Genomic DNA, 17601 nt, shown 5'->3' with positions numbered 1-17601 from the left:
TTATTCCTGTATTAGCAGTGTTACAAAATATTAATACTGCAAAAGGAGAGTTACCACAAAAAACTGCCGACTGTCAACTGAAAACACGTGCCCCCATCCAAAAGCACAAACATGCAGATAAAAGTGATACAAATGTAAAGTCTATACTAAGCTTTTTTTTAGACTCCATTCAATATTGTGAACACTGTGGAAGCACAAGAAACGTGCATGTTTTCCAACTATCTGATGCCTTAGAACAAGGTTCCTAAAGTCAGGCCTTTTAGCATTTGTGGTCTATGACACCAGATGTTTTCAAAAAGGAACCGCAAGACCTCACACTAGACATGAGGTACAGGCAGAACCTGGAGAGCACCCAGCCCAGGCCAGCCCCTCACAGCAGCAGCCTGCTGAGCACCAGCCGAGTTCTGCCAAGGCAGGAGACACAACACAGCAACTTTCCTGGTGGCCACATGCAGGGACAGGAGTTGGACTTGATGATCCCTGGGGGTCCCTTCCAACTGAGGACATTCGATGATTCTATGGTCTGACACAAGCCAACTCACGCCAATCCACAGGCCTTCAAATGCAGCAAACGGGAGCCCCCACATCTGCCCTCCCTAGCTCAGTGGCAATGTCTCCTCAACCATATATAACCTGATGTTTTCTTGAGCTTGTCTCTATGCAGATTCAGCTTCCCGCACATCAGGAAACAGAAAAATAAAATACCTTCCTACACAAATAGTGAGCCTGCTCAGGATGAAGTCAGGACCAGAGCACATGCAAAATGGGCAACATGACACCAGCCAACACCAGTAAATCTCCTCAGCAAATACAAGCTGTTGGACCAGTTCGGTCTTAGCCAATGCATGTACACATTTTCTTCCTTGTGCAGAAATAAGCTAGCTACTCTAAGATAACAAAATCCATATGGATGCAGATGTCTTTAAGAAAAAATACAAATAATTCCATTAAAACAGTGACACTCCATGTGATTTGTGTACCCACACAGAATATGTTGCTTAAATGTGCAATCCCTTTCCAGATGGAATTAGTTACATTCAGTACAAACTTACTGGAGGTTAAGAGTCACCTTTCAGTTTGAATGCCAACTCCCTCACAAATAAAGGCCAGAATCCTGAGCAGATATCCCAACAACTTCCCTTTTCTCAGCCAAAACTGGACTTGGTTCATTAGGACAGAGTCCTGGAATACTGCCATGGCCAATCCACTTTCCTCTTCTGTGTTCAGCTGTGCTGTGATAACTTGTCTATGAGATGTCTACTAACACTTCTCAGTTCTTCCTGACACAGGAAAGAGCCCCAGAGCCAAGTTTTTTTGGGTTTTTTTGTTTGTTTGCCTTCTTTTGTTTTGGTTTTGTTTGTTGGTTTTTTTTGTCTGTTTTTTTCCCTAGCAGGTACTAAATATACGCAACTAAGTCTCAGGTTTGAAGTTAATACTTTCCACCTCCTTCCACTTAGCAACAAGCATGCCCCAGAAGCTGGAAGGAATCTGACCAAGAAATACAGGCATTAGCATTCAATGCTTGAATTTGTAAAACAAAAGGATTTAAATTAACTGAAAAAATCCTAAACACTATAAAAAAGTTACTAAAATATCTGATATGTAAAATAATTTATTCAGAGGCTTACCACAAGAACAGTTACACATTAAGCCTGAGTATCATGCAGAATGAATGCACTCAATAAATTTAAAATACGAAATTTAAGTAATAAAGGCCAGTGTAAAAACAGTTATCATATTAAAGCTGTACACACAAAAGTATCCATTTACATTTAAAAGATCTGTATTATGTAAATGTGTACATTTATATAAGTAAAGCCAAGCATGCCAAATGCCAGTGAAGGAGGAATTCAATGCAGAGCATAGCGGTCCGTCATTTACAGATGCCAGAACCTCCTGGTCCTCCTTTCCAATCGAACCACGTGCTGCGTGGTGCTGTGTGTGCTGGCTGACCTCTTTCAGAGCATTCTGCATCCTGAATTTTAACACACTGTAGTTCATAAAATGTGTTGTGCCCCATGGCTCAAAGCTGGTGCTAGATGCTTAACCTCATGTAGCAACTGAAAGTACAACATATGTTTTTTTTTATTACATCACTAAATTTTACAAGATAATATTGTATGACCTGTGCTGTATTTCCCAAACAATTTAAGCTGGCAGCAGTGATGAACTCTGTCCTCAAGAAGCCCTGCCTTCCTCTCTTCCTTCTCATATCCACTTCCCCTACCTTGTTTGTTCTAGCCCAAATATTTCATTAATCGGATAAACCGACCCACGTTAAAACCAACCTAGACAAAAAGTTTAATCACTATCAGTTACCCAACTGGTTTGTTATGGCATCACACAAATACTTAAAGGAGCAGAGGTAGAAAAAGAAAGAGGAACATGGAAACATGATGCTAGAGCAAGAATTGCATCTTTTGACAGCAAGATGTTCTTGAATCACTCATGGATTTAGATGCCTATTTTGTTTGTTTTGATTTACTAGTGTGCACTTCAGCCTCTACACTAAACCCAGCCTACCTGCACAGAAGTCAGTCTTGCATACAACCTGCTGAGTCTATTGCAGATGTAAATACCTCTGTTACCACATAAAATGCCAAATCAAGAACGCTGTTTCCCATGGTGAAAGACAGCTGTGGAAGGACATGAACATAAAAATGAAAAAACAGCTCCAAGCCACAATTAGATCTTTAGCTGCAAAAGGAAAGACAGGTTTCATCTTTCCTTGCAGAAGTTATCCTGCGCAGCAAAATCTTCCCTATTTCAGCCTAGCTGAAGAATTTTTTAAATCTAATTTTAGCCTCAGAATACAGTCATGAAATTTTTTTTGTTTTAAAAGGTACCATCAAGTGACCTTTTTCTTGCCTTTCTGTTAAGAGTTTATATGCATCCACATAAGCATTATCAAAAGGAAACTAAATCCAACACCTGCAGACCTACTGCAATGGATCTCTCATTGAGAGCAGTGACACACACACACAAATGTGCATTATGTATATATACACACATGTATACAGAATAAAAAAGTCCAACTGCCAAAGCTTGTTTAAAAAATTCTGCACTGCAGAAATAGTATATGAAGTGTGTGATACAAAACCAGGAAGCTTTAGAAGCCAAAATTACCACCCCAAATGCTACAAAAAACACAGAAGAGATCTTCAGATTATATTGATACTCAGAGCAGAATGAAATTTAAAACAAACACAAATCTAGTTAAAATTTTCAGTACCTGAAGCAAGTTTCTCCGTTTTCTCAATACTTTTCACACCGAACCCAAAATCCTAAGAACTTAAGATGACTTGCATCTGATGTGTCTGGGCTGACAGCCAGGAATTCCTGGACAAAAAGTCTGTGTACAGAAGGGACTTTGGGTAACAGTGACACTTTGTTTACAGTCATCACTCAATACAAAGGTTTCATAACATTTTCTGTAGTTCACTGTGATCCAATTAATCTAAAGGGCAAGGTGGGAAGCGTTACAACATGTTTTACAACCAAACACATTTTACTTTTTCCCTTCTAAAATTTTCATAGCTTTCTGTATTTCTTCTGGCATTGTTGCCACAGGATTATGAAATAGCAGAACACTAAGACCGAAGTAGGAAATAATATCAAGCACATGCACATACTCGTACCAACATGATTTTTCAGGTTCTACATTTTACTTAATACATTTTAAATTTACTGTGAGTAAATGACAACACCAGTAACACAAGTATACCTTATTAATAGTTGCTTAGATTTTTATCTAGACCAAAACCACTATGCTATTTTGCCCCAATAGTTCCTTTCAAGTAACAAGGAAGTAGAACTGTAATGCAAGACAACATGGGAACATCCAGCAGTAAACTGGTTCATTTGAGAAGGGGAAACAAGAAAATTTAAAAAATCAGCTTTTAAAAGCGATAACCCTAGTAACAGAGAGTACTTCAACTGAATTTTAGCAAGGACAAACCTATTTTCACAGAGATTACGGAGATAAATAACTACAAGAGAAAGAACTTGTGAGAAAGAATCCCTGCCATTGTCCCCAAGGTACATCCCACCAACTTTCCTTAACAAGCCGAACCTGCCTCCAGCAGAGCAGGGGTCTGCTGACTGATACAGAGCCCTGAGGCATCACAAAAGCAATTCAGGAACAACCTCACATCCAGCAGCACGGTTCCACAGCTCCTATCCACTGGGGAGGCTCCAAAGCCAGTCCTAGCCATGCTGGTTGCTATGCAGGATCACTACTGGAATTATCAGCCAGCAACATCCAAAGGGACAAGCAATTAAAAATGAAAAAGTTGCTCGTGGCTGGAGTTCCAACTGTTTGTTCAGATGTGCACTTACTCTCTACCTTGTTTTCTTACTATCGTAGTGGGGGTGAGAGGTGGTTTCCAAGGAAGAGGAGCTGACAGGAACTGAGTATTACCGGTCCTGACCTTCCTCTTGTTCCACAGCCGAGGAACTCGGGGGAGGTACTGGCACACTCACAGGCTGCCAAGGTTAGCAGTCTCCAATCTCAGGAGCACACCTGCTGAAGGACTGAATGCATGTGGGACAGCGCAACTTGAAGAAATTGTGTAACTTGTAAGCAATTCTTGGCTCAAAGGAAACAACTGCAATTTTGAAGGACCAGATGATCTTACACCCTAACACACACATGAATCCATGCAAAGCTTATTCTGACTCTTTTTTAAATATCCAGTCAAGCAATCAATCTTCATAATAGTTAAAAATTATGCAGATGATACAATAGTAAGATGTAGCCGATACAGCCTGAAAGGTTCTGGTTTGGATTAGTACTGTACAAAAATGAGGAACAGATAATGTTCTTCATGATTTGGGTTTATGAATCTGTGCTATTTCATGATTTACTGCATTAGAAAGAAAATCCAATAAGCAAAATACCAGAACTTAAGCCACATCAGCAGATACAGGCACGAGAGGGCAAGACAAGGCAGATATAGCTAGATTTCCAAAGTGACTGCATTGCTTAGTGCTTTGCTGGGGATCATGTGTTCCAACTATCACAAAGAACCCTTTTTTGAAGCATGAATTTTAAAGCACTTTCTTTTTCATAAAGTAGTACGCTTCTCCATTAAGAAGTTCTTTCAAAATGGAGGCAGCAAATACCTCACAGTAGTCCTAGCTTTATTTCTAGATTTGTTGAGAATCAAAAAACTGAGTTTTGTGGGGGAGAAGGAAGGAAGAAAAAACCCACAAACTTCTACCAATTAATTTTCAACACATCCTTTGAGGAATCAGAGCAAAAGTTAAAAAACTATACTCAAATAGAAATATGTACACTTCAGACAGTGAAAACATTGAGAAGCATTATGGCAGTTGAAAAGGCAAAGAACATATAGGAAAAGCCCCTCTTTTCAATGCTAATAGTGTTCAAAGTAGAAATTTTTTTATTGTCAGCAAAGCAATTCAGAGTATGATATGAATGTATCACATCCTAGAAGCAATTAAGTAATGTTATCAGCGGGGGGTGACAGGTCAAATCAATAACAGCATTGCAGAGGCACAGGACATCAATGTATTTATATTCCCCTAAACACAAAAAAGTTCCAGCACCTAAAAAATCCAAACACACAAAGCACACACAGACTAATTGAATTACAACAGTACAATCTGCACAGAATAGCAAGTACATCCCAAGCAACTGAAGTGTTTTCATATACTGGCAAATGAATCTCAGTCTCTGTACATCACTGGTCCTTCCAGCTGGCTGCAAGCACTCGCTACTTTACCAGAAGTCTGATTGGTGATACTTACATGAAAGATTTAACTAATGTTCCTGAAGTTGAATTCAAAACACTTCTTTTAGCAAAATCAGCAAGAACCCATTTATTGCCCTCTAGGACTCTCTTGAAGTAAAGGGACAGCATGTATTCTTCAATGACTTTCTATCTTTTAGAAGTTCACTTGAAAGGAACATTATCTGATTCAGAGACAAAACATCATTAAATCTATTATACTTTGTGAGAAAACTAAGAGAAATCCTATCCACCAAATCTTTTATCAGTATCACGGAATGGCATTATTAGGTATGAATATATCCATTTACGGGGAAAATAAGGATAATATATTTTAGCCAATCTAAAATAATTGCAAGATACCCTGATATATCTTGAAGAGTATAAAGTTTTTTCAAAAGGCCTCTTCTGAGCAAACAAAAACATGATTTTGTTTTTTAAGAAAGGCAAATCCTCTTTGGTGTAATAAACATGTGAACACATCAGTTGGTTAAGACAAAAAAAAAAAAAAAAAAAACAAAAAACAAAAAACACAACAACATCCAAATTACATGAAAAGTACCTCTGAAAAATGATCAGACTTTTTTTGAAAGTAGTCTGCTTTTTTTTTTTTTCTCTCCATCAAAGTTCCGGCCAACACTCAGTTGTCTTGTCAGGCAGTGACTTGACTCAGTCAAGTTTTAGCTAAATTCAGTTTCGGATACTGGCATCAAATCTGGTCTGGTAAGATCACTGTTTCTCTCTGTCTCCAGACACTGCCTGTCCTTCATTACAGCAGTATCCTCAGTCATCTGCTCCCTTCTTCCTCCATGGAAAAGGCAGAGGTAGAACAAAAGTAAGAATTCTCCACATGAAGCTGTCCCACCTTTATACAGCATTTTTCATGGGCTCCATATTTAAATACCCCTTATCTGTCAACAGGACTGTTGTTTTTTGTGCAGGTAGTCTTCTTGGGACATTGTTTAGTGGCAGAGTTCGGTTATGGTTGGACTCTATGATCTTGATGGTCGCTTCCCAACAAAATGATTCTATGACTCCCTCTCTGCAGTTTTCACAATTCATACGATTTTATTTTATTTTCTTTGAGAGTGGCCCCCAAAGATCCCTGTTTCATTGAGAAAGGGAATTCCTTGCTCGAGCTGTGACCCAACCACAACACAAGATGCTGTTTTCAATTAGCAAGTCTACTAAGACAGAGAAATCTTGGCTGAAAACCCAATCATATGGAAGATCAGCCTCTGGATTTTAGCACTGCTCCCTTCTCACATCAAGTAACACCTTAGTGGGGTATATCCTACAGTCTGCTTGTACTAGAGACATTTTTCCTTTTCTCCAGGCTCAATTATTTAACAGAAAGCCATTTAGTCTGAATGAGGATCTGGGAGCTTCCTGCTTCTAAATATACTGCACAGTTCCATTCCCCCCGCTCCCCATCCTCTCAGAACATGTTTCCTCTGAGAGTATATTAAGTTACTAACAAGGCAACCCTAGACACTATACTCTGTACCTACACTAAGTAAACAGAACCTATCCTCTCCTACAACTTGCTATATTCAACTCACCCTCAATGAACATCCTTTTGATCACACAGTTTTAGTTTTCTTATTAACTTCCACACCCTTAAAAGGATCAGTAGCAGCCTGTGGTGATGCCACTGCTGGGGTTTCCCCAACAACAGCTCCAGCATCCCAGTGGCAAAGCAGACTACAAGTCTTGGACACATGTACTGATTTGCCTTCCCATATGCTTGAACTCTGCTCATAAATCAGTTTCCTGATTACCTCTATCACCTTATTTTGGCTGCAATCAACTCCTCATCCTGCCAGCCAGCCATTGTATCAGTATCAACATTATCTTGTGGTATTTCTGTTGCTTGGCACCATTACCGACTTCATTCCTCATTACTACAGTGTTTCTGCATAATCCTCTTCCTTCCTGCAGGAGCTTGAGATGCTTGGTGACAGAACAACACACATATCTGCTTCCACTGAAAAACTATGCTTGTGGCTAAAAAAAAACTACTACAAATATTGCCATATATTCAAAACAATTTTCTATACATCCTCCTCAATACGCCACCATGTTTTTTTGTTCTGTACACCACCCTCTCTATAGATCCTTTTGTCATCACACAACAGCACATTTCAGCCATGCAGCCTTTTCCCTTAGATAAAACAAAAGTGAAGTATCAGTTGCCAGCATCATATCTTACATGTTTAAGGCTAATGGATTCACCCATTTACATTAGAAAATCTGGAAGGTGGAACATGGAAAGGTGTGGTAAAGAACTCACAAGGTTCTCTAGTCCAGTCCATTTCATGACACATATCAGGAATTTTGTTAAAGAAACATTGATTTTCCTTGTTCAAGACAGCACTAAGTCACAGCCATAAAACTGACACATTTCAGCTACAGTTTAAATAGAGTTTGTATAATAATAGTAATGAGCTACGACAAGACTTGGATCCAACCAAAACACAGCTCCAATCTGGATTCAAAATGCATTATTTCGTGCATGCAAAATCAAGTTGGTTCAGCAACACTGTGGTTCCATGCACATCTCTTCAGCAACAGCACTCGCCTCAGCTACTACCACCATCTTCCCAAAGCTCCTCCATGGCAGCAACCAAACCAGAGTATTCTCTTCTGCAGGATTTTTTCCTCCAGTGTAATCAGCTCCCTGCACCAGTTTACCAAATGACCCAAGGAATGTCACCAGAGCAGAAAAGAACAGCAAGAAAATGCTGCTTGCTCCCTACAGTCAAACGCAACATCAATTGACTAACACTCAGTTGGCAGAGACTTCAAAAAAACAAATATTCCCAGTCCATGCACTCATTCCTACAGCAGAGCTGTCCCCTTACATGGTTTCCCAAATGTCTGCTGGAATGTAAGTCCTATCAGGGACCTGACTGGACCATGTTTGTTTTCAGTGGATGTTCTGGTGCAGTTGCAACAGCCGCTGCCCATCAATACAGCATTGTCTCTATCTTCATTCAGTCCGCCACCAATTTCAATATAAACATCTTAATGTCAGGGGTAGCTATAAGACTACTCTAGTAATACACTGTTTCTCCTACATGGCTCTTAAAAATTAACAGTAGGGAAGAGTACCTTCAAATCGTCTGCAAAGCAAGGGCAGTCCTAGCAGAAACAGGTGCTTTACACAAAAGTAACTACCACTAGGATTCACCACAGCAGTGTTCAATGTATGTAGCTAGCTGAACTGCTGCTTCCTCTTTGGCCTATACTTCTTTTGCTCTGTTTGTGCAGTTTGTTCCTCCCTTCAACTAGGCCTTGGTTAACAATCCTTCAGAGAGCAGCCATTACAACTAAAGAGGTCCATTGGGGTTGTCACTTTATTGAAGGCTCAGAAGATTTAGAATCTGCAGTGACACTATAAATGCATCTAGGTATTAGTCATATGGGGAAAAATAAAAAGCTGAGCCTATGTGAATTTTAATATATGCCACTCAATCCAACAAATTCCTCCAGTGATGGGGAGGAGGTGTGTATGCAGGGGTCCCTGCCTGTCAGCTCTTCACAGGCACATCAGGGTGACCTGACAACCCCACTGAAGTCAAACTAACTGAGAGCTGAACCTTCACCTCACTCTTGCTCCAGCCACGGGTTTTTCTTGCTTCCCCTCACAGTACGTACAGAGACTACACAATCACAGAACAAGTAGTTTCAGATGGCTGATCCATCACTACCCTGCTGGAGGGGGTGACAGGTAACAGACAGAAAAAGGGAATTCTTGCAGGTTGGTCTGACAGTCAGCTGTTACTGGAACAGGAACCCACAGCTGTCGATACGAAGAGAGCTGACTATTGATATTAAACTGCCTCACAAAACTATACCCTTCTAGTAATCCTTCTCAATCTCTCTGAACTCAGGCTCAAATCTCCCTTTGGCCTGGCCCTGGGTGCTCCAGCAGAGCCCTCCTTGGCAGCCCCTGGTTCCGAGGCTCAGGTCTCAGCGCTGACTCCACCTTCTCCCCTTGTCTCCAAACATCCAGGGTCACTCCCTGCTCTGCTCACCAAAGCAGGCAGTAATACAAAAATCAAACTGGAAAATTCACCGTGCACGGTATTTAAACAACAATTGACTCATTCGAGAGCTTGTAAACTGGTTATGAACTGCTGCCACCCTGAGCAAGCCTGAAATTCCTGGCCAAACCCACAGGCTGTTTTCCTTTTATTTAGATATTTTAACACACAAAGACACAACTAACACGGTGATCTTATGCCCATTTGTATAAATCAGTTATTTGTGTATATACTAAGATTTTAAGAGTTATTTAAAAGCTTGCACATTTAAAAGATTTCTCCTTTGGTTGGGCTTTTTGATGCGGACAAGTTAAATTCATTAACTTCAGCAGAAAATTTTAAGAGCCACATTGACTTCAACAAATAACATTTATATCGTAAGATATGATGCCAAGAAATCTTTCTATGCCATACAGTTCAAAGACTTCAGCCACTTTAAAGACTGATACTTTAGTACACGCGCATGTGCACGAGAACTCATACAGCAGCAAAATACACAAGTATTGCAATGCTGCCCCTCACAAGCAAACTTCAGATACTTCCACAAACTACCCAAACCTTCAAAAGTTACACTAGTAACTTAAGCTTCAGTAGTTACTTGCACTAATACCTATATTTAGACTCCATGCAAGTGTTGCAAGAACTAAATGCTCACAAGCATCGAGGTGTGTGCTCCCCAAAAATACAAAAATCCATTTCAAATGAAACAGAAAACATACTTTCTCAATGATTAAAGCAATCAATTGAGGGAGGAAAGGCTTCGTCAGAAAACCAGTCTAGCAGTTAGTCTACAATTAAGTTGGAACTTTGTTTACATTTTCCCCTCGGCAAGAAAAGGAAGTTATGTCTTCCAGATTTCCTGCAACAGGCTCTCTCCGCATTTCTGAAGTGTTCATTTTTGTCCTGTAACATGAACACGCAAGTTTTACAGAACAGTCAGAGGAGCACTGCACATGTTGACATAACACGGTGTTCCTAAAAACGGATGCACCAATCATTTATGCACTTAATTCAACAATATGTACACATACCTCATGTACAGACTTTTAAGACTGCAGTTAACGAGAGCTTGTGGGATGGTTTTTTGTTTAACTATTTGCTACAGCAAATGTGCCCTTTTAGCAGACTGACGATATGCCTTAACTCTTCTCTCTCCCTCCACAAAATTTGAAGCTTTTCAGCTGCCTCATCTGAAAAAAGATTTTTCAAAGAAATCAAGTTTTAGAAGTCTGTTAGATTGTACAAATTAGAGGTGATACTCCACTAAAGCAACCCATTGCTCTTAATCTCATTTTAGGCCAAATTTTGTTCATCTTTCTCTCTTATCCACAACCATCCTTGTGCTTTTCATACCACACTTTCACACTCCAAGCAAGGGTGAAGGGCAGAAAAGGAAGCCTCTGCCAGCGTGCGCTATACTTACTAAACCAACTTTGATTCTTCCATTGTTTGAGAAGTTCATCAATATATGCAAAAAAGTCAACAATGCCACCAAAAAAAAAAAAAAAAAATAACAATCTCACATCCTTCTCTACCCAGAGATCATTCACACGCAACTCTATATTCTCCACCTGCATATTCACATTCAACGAACAAGAACAGGTTTTAGCTGGATCAGTTTTCAGATTAACTTGTTTCCTTTAGGTTAAAATGAACCTTTTATTTTTGTTAATCTCGTATACGTGGGGAAAAAAAGAAAAGGTAAATTCCATTTGCTTCCAAATTTAAAACAAGGATGAAACTCAGATTCACAAGATGTTTAAATAACTATTCTCACTACTCTTGACAATTACTAGTGTTCGATCCAATTCAGCCTTGACGCAAGTAACACCCAGTCACAAGATGTGACCTTTTCTAATTTAATTCTCAAAAAAAATAAGTTGGTAGCTAAAAACAGAATGAAGGGAGAAGGAGAAAGGGAAGTAGATTCCTAAGATGGTGGGGAAACATCCAGATGAGCACAAGAGTGTTCATCCAAACTGGCAAATTATGAGCCAATGATCAACTGAGGAAGTATGCAGTAATGAAGTTACTTTATATATTCTCACCAGGGAAACGAAAATGTCTTGAGAAACTTAGCGTAAATAAAACAAATTTTATTTTCCTTAAGATGGAAAAGCCCTGAGTAGTATGGACAGATCTTTTGGAAAGTTTGCTTTAGGACAGTACTTCTGAGTATTGTCATTTTCAGAAGCCTTGTAATTTAAGACTGAAAAACAACTTTAAATAGTAAATATCCAGGCTACAGCAAAAATCTTGATTAAATGCAGTTTAAAACAGGCAGCTTTGAGCCAGTGCAGAAATAGACACAAGAATCATTTTACCAGGGGTTACTGAGTGTTCAAGTTTGTGTCTAGAACTACAAAGTAATATTAGAGGGGGCATACTCATACTGTATGACAACCTTACTATGCTGGAAGGATACTCTGGCATTTCAAGTCCAAATGCACATTTCCAGAAGCACTTAATAAAGGACTAAACCCTACAGAGATTTTAAAGACCAAGTATGAAGTCGGAGGTACTTTCTGATCCAAATAATCTATCTTTTTATTTAAAAAGAAACAGAAAATTATTCTCTTAAATATTATCTTTGGCTACACAAAAAAAAAGTCAGCCAAGATGGGATTTGAGAATCTGAGGCAGTAAACACATGTTCTTATCCAAAACCTAGATAAGCTAAATTCCCAAATCACTCATGACAATAAACTGCAGGGGAGATGGAGATACTTAGTACATCGGGAAGGTGGGGGGACTCACTGTGACACTGACCAGCAGCTCCTCATGCTGTTATATACATTCCTCTGTAGGAATTGCAGTGCTTACATCCAGCTCACCAGCAACAACTGCTGCCTCTCTGGAGCTGAAAAATACTGACATAGCTTAGATTATTCCTCGCTCAGTAGCAAGGACACCGCTACACTCAGTAATACAAAATTTCCTGTCTTGATTGCGCATTTTGCCAACTCAGCATTCTCCTACTGTGCTAGTGTCTGAAATACAATAAACAACCCATTTCAAAAACTTCCTAGAAGTACCTCATTACAAACTGACAAAGGTAGCTTCAACTCAAAATGTCACTACAAGCAATTTGATTGTATTTCAGAAATCTGTAGCCACTGCTAGAATGACTTAAAAGAAATACATGCACCTATTAGAGTTATCTTCTCTGCCCACATTCTAGAGATTTCATATGTATTTCATTTCACCTCTTAAGACACTCAAAATTAAAATGCCCATTACAGGATAAGCCAAAATATAGGACATCAGCCTTAAATATATTCCCATACTTGATTAGTCTGTGATTATTTTTTTTTAAGTGGACAATACAAAATTCTGCTATGTATATGCCTACACTCTCCCTTCTCCAAGATGAAATCTTCCAGTCGTTCAGTTAAATATCACAAGCAGCTTCAGACATAGTTAACCTCTGTATTTTAAGAAACAAGACATGTGGGTGCATGAGAGAAAACCTCTAAATGTCTCCACTTTTAGAAAGTACTTCAGCGCAAGCTCATGTTGAACACTACAGAATTTACATGGATGAGCACTATAATTATCACAGCAGCAGAAAGGCTTCAAACAGGACTTGCGCCTTCCTAGATGGAGTCAGAGATCTCCAACTCCACAGGAAACCCAGTTCCTCAGTTCCCATAGGCAAAGAGCCACTTCCACCCCACACCCTTTACATTGAGCCATCATGAGAACAAAGCTAAAGCAGGAGAAGATCAGAAAAGCTGAAAGAATAAGGCAGTACAAATCCCGAAAACATTTCCTCTCTGCATCCTGACTGGATTTGTTATTTTAGAAGGCTTTTTAGTCAGCTCTCAAGCAGCATTTCCAACATTGGGCTCAAAAGAAAGAGCATGAAAAGGAACTTTTGTCACTCATACTGATTATTTTAAAAACAATTATAATAACGTACCCACCACAGAAGTGTTTTACATACTTCACTGCAATACAGAGACCTGGGGTAGCAGATGATAAGCAAAGCAGCATTCCACTTTCTCACTAATGCAATATGAGCTACCTGGTCACTCAAAAAAATACTTTAATTTGCATATAAATAGGTATAATTTTACTAAGGTTTGATGCCTTCACAAAGCTTCGGTATTATTGCTCTTTATATTTCTAACCTTGATTCAAATCTCCGCACTGGACTATAAGAACAGTTTTCTCTGACCCAAACTGAAGGCTAGAAAACACATGTGAGCACACAGATATATTTTGCAGCTCTACTGATCACAGAACCTCTGCAAGTACCAGGTCACAAAACAACACACCCAATTAGACGACCAAGCAGCAATCATTTATTACATTGCTCTTTCAAACAAGTCCTTTGAGTTTAGCCATTGTTAACATCAGTAGAAGTGTAAAATGGCTTAACAATTCCTCTGAAACAGAGTTTTAACAGCTCTTGGACAAGGTTTCCAAATCAGAGAGAAAACCTGCATACCATTAGCTAGCTTGATCTGTCTGTAAAGCACTTCCCACTAAATAAAACTGAAGATTTGAAGTGATGAAGAATGCCAGGAAGAAGAGATTCACTTTAAATGCTACAAGTTAGCATACTGAAAAAATCCTGTATCAAAGAGGATAGAGTAGAAATAAAAAGTCTCTTTAAGAAGAGAGGCAATGGCGGTAACAGCAGCACTAGAAAAAGATTCTTTAAGAGAGATTTAAAAAAACTAAATTCTACCCTTTACAATTTACTATAGTAGACTAGAAGCAGGACATGATAGGTAAGAAAAGCAAATCAGGACAGAGAAAAATGTCTTTCTAATACAGGAAGAACTGAACATAAAATGAAGTTTGATTGTCATACAGAACATACAGTATGGCCATTGAATTTGGACAAGATTTGAGGACAAAGTCAAACAGTATTCACAAAATCAGACATTTTTTCAGGTAACAGCTAGTGTTAGAATGTCAAATTCAAAAAGTAAAGAAAGATCTCCAAAAGATACTTCTGAAACTTAGAAAATTATTTAGGAAGATGTTACCCTCAAACGTTACAGTCCCACACCTTACTGAAAGTTTCTTCTTCTTAATCAGTTTTGACTGTTGTTAAATGTTTTGCGTGTTTTATCACTCTGGTATAATATGGTAATTCCTGTTTTTCATTTAGAGAAATAGTTTTAACTCTCTGATGACAGAAAATTGCCAACAGGCTGAACACGTCTGCAAGCCTACCAGTTGTTAAAGGATACATTCAATAGTGTTTGGTGTAACCTTGCACAACACACCCAATGGAGCAATCAAATCAGATTTAAATTTAACTAAGTATATGGTTATGTACGTACTTCAATCTAACACACTTTAGGCAATACAGTCTCACACCCAGCTCTCCTTTACCTAACTGATCTCGCCTCTACTCTGTGCCACCAGACAAGCTTTCCGTAGCAATGCAATGACCCAAATCAGGGACATGATGTGAAGTTATTTTGTGTTTTAGTGCTTTATTTTTCAGATAGATCAGTTTCCTGCAATGCTTCAGAGAGAAGACATGTAAACAGCTCTACCAAAACAGCTGAGGGGACTGTGCAGGAAGCAGGAAAAAGCAGCTGTGGACTGTAAGTATTTAATCCAATTTTGCCGCTAAGCATCCATCAAGAACCTCATGGCTACCCTTATGAAGAAAGCAAGCTATATGCCGTAGTCCCAAGAACAGAGAAATGAGAGACTTCAGATCCCCTTTACTTTCAGATGAACCTCTGACATTATCTGATCTCTTTGCTTGAGCACTGGAAACTAAAACACCACAGGTAGAACAAGATGATGAAACAAAAACATTAAAACTTTACAGATCATACAGCAAGGTATGAAATAAGTGTTGCGTAGGCCATCATTGATATTCAACTCCTTTCCATCCATTTTTCCTCTTGCCCATTTCTACTCTCCCCAACACAATTTCTACATAAAACACACAGGGATTTCAGATCTCCTAGCATCCACTCATTATACAGAAAGCATCATTACAATTGGCACCTTCTTGGGAGACACACAGGGCAGGCTGAAGAGGCACAAAATGCAAGACTAGCGTCAAATATCGCATCTGCCATTCCTTGTTATAGTTCAGGCACACCAGTAAGCCAGCATATGAAAGAGCATTCAAAAAAATCAACAATAGCTTCTGTCCAACGATTTAAAGATACACTGGCAAGCTTATTCTTAAAAGAACCTGTTAATGAAACAGATCAGTAACTACGTGACTCACTGGCAGCTCATCCAACACTCATATCTGAACCAGGCCCTGCTGCTTGCACAACGGAATCTGTGCATCAGTTTTCCAGACTTGTATGAAAAAAATGGTACAAGCCATTGATCTGGTAACAGAAATCAAAACTCATTTAAATATATTCAGGAAAAAATAGAGTTAAGACTGAAACTAGCATTTTTTTATCAGGATTTTCCATAAGAGCAGTCAGATTCTCATTAGTATTATTTAGAACATGGTTATTTCTTCTTAAGAGCAATCTCACATTTCATCTATAGATCTTTTGTTTTATTAATGTGAAATACATGCAGCCCATGTAAGATGTCCATAGGATGTTTTGATTCATCTTACTTTTGGTCTCTGAAAGGCAGTCAGGCGCAACTTTCTTGATCATCACTGTGCAGCTAAGACATCAGAGTAAATTCCCATTTTCTTACACATGGTCTGGTATATGGAGACCAAACTAGCAGGCGGGGCAGGGCCAAGTGCCACACCTCCTCCTACGGCACATGCAGGGCCACGAGACAACCGAGACACCAACGCAGTCTGCAAAGCAGGACAGAGGAAGACACTGTCCAAGCCTAGAATTCATCCCCTACAAGCCTCTAGGTTAATTGTCATCAGTGACAGCTGTAAACCTGACACCATGAATGCAGGAACTTGAAAGGTTGCTTTCAAAATGAAGACTCAATATTTTTTTAGTCTATTCACCAAGCTCTAACAGCCCCACTGAATTAAATTCAAACAGCTGGCTGCTGACAGCATATCCTACTACAACATAAGAATGAGTAAAATACCTTCACAATGAAGTTTTGAGCTTCTCAGACCAGCTTGAAAACCAAGAGGGGGAAAAAAATAAAAATCACTATGACAAGTCCATGCAAGTCTTCCAGGAGAGCTTATAAAAGTAATTCTTTCACATATGACTGCAAATCAGCCAATGCCAGCTGTAAGAATTACACCACTACTGTATCTATGACTCAGCAAGGGAATCTGGACACATGAAGAATAAAATTCACTTACATTAGTAAGAGGCAAGGATTTTTAAAAAGCCAGCAATTACAACAATGCCACAGAAAATGATCCAAGATGACTGTGTCTGTGCTCTTTGTATGTTTAAACATACAAAGATGGATTAGAATGTCAAACCCATTTACATATTTGCTAAAGTTTGAAAGCAAATAAAACAATGCTCAGTGCAGCTGAGCCAAAACACAAAGGATTCAATAGCTTTTTTCATCTCAGTGATCAGAAACGAACAATGGCTGTACGTTTGACACAAAATACTGAACCCTGTTTCCAAGATTACATGTATATAGTCCAGCTATGCAAGTCTAACTTAAATCTGAATAAAAAACAGACAGCAATCAGCAGTTTCATGTTTCAACTTAAGATACAAGATTATTTGCTAAAACAGTCATTGGAGGTTTACATATAAGCATGAACAGATAGTAATGTTTACACAACATTATTTGATGCAGTAAAGTATCAAGTTCTTAAGTAGCCCAATTACATTTTGGTCCACCAACTAACACTAGTTAGAATTAAATTATTCCAAGAAGTGAGAAAACATCACAAGCCATAC

General features: G+C 39.0%; 1 protein-coding gene across 5 annotated transcripts in view; it reads right to left on the bottom strand.

The window, feature by feature from the left end:
• The window catches only part of BTBD7 (BTB domain containing 7), a 57463-nt gene that overhangs the window by 38257 nt on the left and 1605 nt on the right, over window positions 1-17601 (bottom strand). The window contains exon 1 of one of the 5 annotated variants that reach the window (XM_065063616.1): window positions 2524-17594. The exons of the other annotated variants lie outside the window; for them this stretch is intronic. The gene's annotated coding sequence lies outside the window, so the exon portion shown is untranslated. Of the gene's footprint in view, window positions 1-2523; window positions 17595-17601 lie in introns of those variants that run through there. 5 annotated transcript variants of the gene reach the window in all.

This window comes from Columba livia, chromosome 5 (assembly GCF_036013475.1).
Source record: "Columba livia isolate bColLiv1 breed racing homer chromosome 5, bColLiv1.pat.W.v2, whole genome shotgun sequence".
In the NCBI taxonomy this organism is placed as follows: Eukaryota; Metazoa; Chordata; class Aves; order Columbiformes; family Columbidae; genus Columba; species Columba livia.
The sequence above is the reverse complement of the archived record's forward strand: the minus strand, read 5'-3'. Positions and strand labels throughout refer to the sequence as shown.